Raw genomic sequence first — 6984 nt, 5'->3', positions numbered from 1 at the left:
GGCTCCATTGACTTGATCCAAGAAGACATTAAGGCAACAGCAGATAGACACAGCACGTACTTGCAGGCGAGTGTGCAAGCAATCAGCTGATTCGAGAAACAAATGCAAGTCACGCCCTGCAGCACTTTCATAATTACGACCAACATCTTAACCAACGTAGCGGCAAAGGGAATAATTTCTGATATGAAAAAACAGACAGAATAGACATGACAGATGGTGCGCTCCAGGATATAAAGTAAATCCGAATACTACTAATTGGCAAAATAATAACAGACAGAATCAGTCTTGTGTGTCAATGAATAATGACTGGAGACAACAGACACCAGTTATAACAGAAATGAGAGAGGGTGCGATTCGCGCTCGGAAAACTAATTCCGACCGAATCGTGGTCCGGAGGAGCGGTCGAGGAAATGCATAGGGGCTGTGGGCAGAGAGTTCGTATGATGAGATACAACGAGGTAAAATTAATACAAGAGGAGCTTCGTGCTGACATAGCCGAATGTACAGAAGAATACTTATCAGAACCCATATCTGCAATTAAACTTATAATAGAGGGTATTCCAGTGACTAGTTTTGGATACAGGCGCATTGGTAAATGCGGTACCAACTTTTCCTGCCCAACACTGCAAGACACTAGGAGCTTTTGGCAAGCGATCTCAAAACGTGAGAATGCAGACGGCGCTACAATTGAATCTAGGAAATGCAGCGATAACATCGACTCTATTCTTGGATTGGGTACTATCCGGGAGAAAGACGCAAAATTAGACTTCTCTACTGGGAAGGTAAATTTTTGATTCGACAGAGACATAGCCCAGGTAGACTTGCTATGGAAAAAGGGAAAACATGGAAGATACTGCCGAGGGGCAAGGTCACAATTATTAATGAAAGAGAGCCGCCAATTCAAGACAAGTTCGATTAGAATAATAAAAGTAGTATAAGTATCCAAAAGGATACAACAGAAGTTAAGTGAGCCAGAGCACCTTAAGGAAGAGCAAAGGACACAATTGCCTGCTCTATTATGCAAGTATACGAGGAATCATCAAGGGTTATACATATCATCTGAATGTCAAGCCACACAGAACATACTGTAATAGTTTCTATTCCGTTCCTTGGAAAAAACGCAATGCAGTCGACCAAGAATTACAGTAGATGTTAGACGGAGTCTGATTGAACCTTCAAACAATCTCGTTGTGCCAAAACTAGGTGGAAAAGTACGTCTAATACTCGATGCTGGTGTAATTAAAACAATTATTGTACACGTATGCACTCATACAGAAAATACAGATGAGCTGATTCAAAAGATCAATGGAGAGAAGTATTTTACAACAATTGATTTGCATGATTCATACTGGAAGTCCAAGTTAGATGAAGATTCAAGGAAGTATACTGCATTTGTATACACCAGTAGATCATTTCAAGGTTCTTCCATTTGGTTTGAATATAAGTGCAGAGGTATTCATATCCGCATCGGATGCAGCATTAGGACCTGAACTAAGGAGTCAGTCACCATTATTTGTCGATGACATCGTGATAGCTACAGATAACTGGGAATAAAATGTAAATATAGTGACACGAGTATTAGAGAGATTTTCTAGTGTGGGAATAACAGCAATTCAGCAAAAGTCACATTTCTGATTGGAGAAAATAAAATTCTTAAGACATCTGATAAATTCATGAGGTATTTTACACGATGAAAAGAAGACCAGTGCAATAAAAAGTTTTCCTGTTCCTAGAACTAAAAGGGAGTTAAAAGCATTTCTAGGTCTTGCATCGTTTTTTCGTCGATTCATTGAGGATCAATCAACGAATTCTGGGCAATTATTAAATTTGTTAACGAAGAATGTGCATTGGCAGTGGACTGAGAAATATCAATGAGCATTCGAAACCATCAAGCAAGCTTTGTCCAATGTAAAGTTTCTATATCATCCTGATATGTCAGTCGAATTTGGATTAATGACTGACGCTTCATCTGTTGGTTTGGATGTATGTCTGTTCTATATTCGAATAACAAATGGCAAGCCCACCTTTTGCCCAATAGCTTTCGCTAGTAGAACACTGTCAAGTTGCGAAAGATCTTATACTAACCAAAAGAGGAAGCTCTTGCAGTAGTGTGGGCGTTCAAAATGTTTCATTATTATTTATGTGGAGCAAAAACCACAGTATATTGTGACCATCAAGTTCTTAGCTTTTTACAAACCTGTAACCTATTACACCCAAGATTGGGAAGGTGGATGGAGAATCTTCAGGAATACCAATTTCTTATTGTATATATCCAAGGGAAGGAGAATATGATAGAAGATGCGTTATCTCGTCTTCCAGAAGGATAAGACGAAGGCATCATCTCGGATGAAAATGAAAACGATTTTGCGATATCACTGATGAGAGATCGGGTAAACTGAAGATACTCTTTAAAGTTATGTGGAGATATGACGCAACTCAACAAAGTGATCCAAGGTGGGTAAACATTCGACAGAAATTAGAAGATTGTAACCTCCCCACAATAATTTGTAATAAATAATATAAATAAATATCCTCATTCAGTGTAACCCCCTCCCCACAATAATTTAAATAAATAAATAATATGAATATGATTCTAATTTAGTGTAACCTCAAAACAAAATTCTTTCACAGTGTAATCTCCCCACAAAATTCGTTCCCATTTAATCTAAGCTCAAAATTAATTAGTAAAATGTAACTAACCTCTCAATTAAATTGTCGCTCACTTATGACTATTCAATAATTCACTGTGAATTTAACCTGGTAAATTTTGGACGATAGCAGTGCTGCGTCATGGCCTTAAAAGATCATTCTGAATAAAAAAAGGAAAAATTCTTACCTCAATGAAGTCGCCGGATATATCTGCTCTTACAATAGACTTTTTTTGGCAAATCTCTGTGCAATGCTGGCCGACCTATCTGTCATTTATGAAAGGAAGCAACAGATTTTTCTATTGCAGTAATCGGGATGATAATGGATGGGAGAAATTAGTAAATTCTTTAAAATGAAATAAATGGTTGTTAAAAGTTACTTTTTATGAGGAAGATTATTATCACGAGGGTTTTAAAACATTTACATGCGACTTGAAATAACATTAATGTATATGCGCGAGGCTGCTTTTTACCTTATACAATAATACTCAGGCTCCGACATCACTGCACCGCAACCGGACCAGTCAACACGACACACCATACCAGACCAGAGCAGTTTCCAGACTAGCAACAACTTACTGCTACAGCTACATAGTTCCTACTGCAGTCATCACTGCTCTCTGGTCCGAGATTCTCTTATACCTTGCATATCGCAGGTAGCGCATGAGCAATACATCGAAATTACATCTGCTCGGACCTCTTACATAACCCTCCACTGGGGGGGCAAAAATTTGGCAGCGATAGTGAGTCAATTGGACTTGCCATGAACAATAAATTTTTCTAAAATTTACTTTATATATATATATATATATATATATATATATATATATATATATATATATATATATATATATATATAAGTGCAGAACATGAAATGTAATAGAGTGCGCATGCACTGAGTACAGATCATATCAAGCAATGACAAAATGTATACGCAATAAGTACAAAACATATTAACAAATTACATAAAGTGCACACGCACTGTATGTATAAGAGACGACAAAATGTATATGCAATGAGTATAAAACATATTAGAAATGACATACAGTGCACACGCACTGTATATATTTTTTACCATTTTACAAGAACTAGGAAAGGAAAGGGAAGGATTGCATCATGGTTGTAGCACAGTAGGTTGCACGTAGCTGCACTGAAAGTCCACATCTTTTTACAGAAGCACAACACTAAGTGAGACCATCTGAAGTTCTCTTCCCTGAAGTATGAATGAGTGTAGCCAAGACACTGCGATGTCGTATTAATATTCAATGTTATCATTTTGGTAGTACATTAGGTACACTAAACAGTAGGACCATAATAACATTTCCATCGTTCAAGGTGGTGGACACCATGATGTGTCAACACCACATTCTTGTAAGGTACACCAACGTAGAATTAGTGCAAAAACCAAATACAGTGCTCCATGATCATGAGGATAGACAGGACAAACGGATATTGCAGTAATTTCTGGTAATTAGGTCAGAAGGTGAAGGACATTAAGTCTTACGCTAGTCATCATTGAGAATTACACTAGTCTATCAACCGATTTGAGTAATTGTTGGCACTCATTGCCTAGTTACTAAACATTTCTGTACTATGTATGTATTAGTACAGAACATTATTCATAACTCGACTGATTACACTAAATATTGGCACTCATTGGCCAGTTCCAAATCATATTTATGCATCGTTCAGAAGTCATTATTCAAAACAAGAGCAAATTAATGGCATAGCATTAACATAATTCATCTAGTTATAGTAATCATTGGCACTTATTGGCCAGTTACAAACCATTTTTATGCATTATTCAGAAGTGGTCCTTCAAAGCAAGAGTTAATTAATGGCATACCATTTACATAATTCATCTAGTTATAGTAATCATTGGCACTTATTGGCCAGTTACAAACCATTTTTATACATTGTTCAGAAGTCATCATTCAAAGCAGGAGTTAATTAATGGCATAGTATTTACATAATTCATCTAATTATAGTAATCATTGGCACTCATTGGCCAGTTACAAACCATGTTTATGCATTATTCAGAAGTGATCAATTAAAACAAGAGTTATTTAATGGCATAGTATTTACATAATTCATCTAGTTATAGTAATCATTGGCACTCATTGGCCAGTTACAAACTATTTTTATGCATTGTTCAGAAGTCATCATTCAAAACAGGAGTTAATTAATGGCATAGCATTAACATAATTCATCTAGTTATAGTAATCATTGGCACTCATTGGCCAGTTACAAACCATTTTTATTCATTATTCAGAAGTGATCATTCAAAACAAGAGTTAATTAATGGTATAGCATTTATAGAGTATAACAAAACTATTATTTACAGAAATTATTGGCATAGCATTTATGCATTATTACAAAACGTCATTCAGTATTACCCAGAATTCATCATTCAAGTCACATAGGACAAATTTAAAATGTAACACACTATAAATATTACTCAAGGTCTGTGGTTAGAAAACATCATTCAGTATTAGTCAGAACTCATCATTCAAGTGACATAGGACATATTTAAAATGTAACATACTGTAACTATTACTCAAAGTCTATGGTTAGAAAACATCTTGAGAAATTCGCATTATATTTAGAACTTTTAAACTGGTAACATTATTTGGGACTGGTAATACATTTTTTTGTGCTAGCAATGCATTGCATAGGTATCGATAATTAATTGCTGGGGCATGATAACATTTGCTTTTGACTTATTGCTGGAAATATGGATTAGTAACGTTATTCGTCATAAGTCAGCTGTAGCAAGGTTATGAAACAAGTAGAGTATATGTGATCACATTCATGAATGACATACATAAATGGGTAAAAAAAATGCAGGTAGTAGAACAGGTTTAATGACTAACTGCTTATAGCACATTAATTTCATCAATAGCTTTTCCTGGAGAAAATACAAAATAGATTATTCAACTGAAAGAAGAAACGCATATTATGCAAAAAAGTAGTGAACTTCGAATTAACAGGTAATGAAACGTGAACTCAATATGTATGTACTCTAGCTGTCCTTTCCAAAACACTCAGTCATTATACCATGCAATATAAGACATATTGACCAAACGAACTGCAACAAATACTTAAATAACTAAATAGCATTTTTTTACTAACATTAAATATATAAACTTCATCGTTATCCTCATCTGCAAAGAAAAACTTCATTATTCATATTAGCATATTCTTCATCACTATCATCAGCTGCGAAGAAAAACCTCATTATTCATATTAGCATATTATTCATATAACTATTCATCATCATTCATTATCATCTGCAAAAAAGACACTTCATTATTCACATTCATATTACCATTTACTTCATACAGCTATTCATAGTATAGAGTTTCTTATTTCTAGCATATTTCATCACTAAAACTAAGATGTGTAGTTCTGTCTGACAGCCTGCATCAATCGCCTCGTATTCTGAAAGAAAAGAATTAGTTAAGACTGCTATCATACGATGTGTATAGTATATTCTTGTTAATGCTTGTTAATTCTGATCCATTTATTCTTCATCACAAGGTATTCCATTTTCTTTCGTTCACTCCGAAGGTCAAATTCCCATTTCATAGTGATCCACTGTGGTTTGTCTTTTTTATTTCATTTACACGTTATTGCTTTCTGAAAATGATGAATAAGGATTAATATCTTGCATTTAAATCATATACCCATTAAATAAAAACTTGTTTCTAGTGATATAATTAAGCATACAGCATAGCATGACAGAAAACGTATTATGTCAAAAACATAGATAATTTTCAAGTGCAAAAAATGTACACGGAGTATCATAATGCAGTAGCCAAAAAATGTAAAATAGTCATGATGTTGAGATATCATAAGGCAAAATGTCAAAGTCAACTGGTGTTTGTTATATCTTAAAGATTACATAGTGCATACAGACAAAAATTCTACTTTCGATAGGAAAACAATCACACATACACAAAAAATGGAAAATGTGCACGGTCTGATATATAACGACAAGAAAAGCGACCTGCTAACCTTACCTTGCTGGGCACTTGCCAAGAAAAAATATGATAATCATCAGTAAGTAGTCATATAGATATCTGCAAGTGGCATTACAGTGCGACAAATCATAAAGTATGTTCATTCAATAAAGGGTTTAATATTGGAGACATTGCCTTTACTTTTTCTGGTTCTCAGAGTTTCAACGTGTACTACATTGGGGTGACGAATGCTGCGAATTCTGTATGGACCTGAATATAGAAGCTCAAATTTACTGCATCTACTCTTTCCTTTGTTGGATAAATAGTGTGTACGTACTAATATCTTCTGTCCAATGTGAAAGTCACGGCGTGTA

Source organism: Schistocerca americana, chromosome 3 (genome assembly GCF_021461395.2).
Source record: "Schistocerca americana isolate TAMUIC-IGC-003095 chromosome 3, iqSchAmer2.1, whole genome shotgun sequence".
In the NCBI taxonomy this organism is placed as follows: Eukaryota; Metazoa; Arthropoda; class Insecta; order Orthoptera; family Acrididae; genus Schistocerca; species Schistocerca americana.
The sequence above is the reverse complement of the archived record's forward strand: the minus strand, read 5'-3'. Positions refer to the sequence as shown.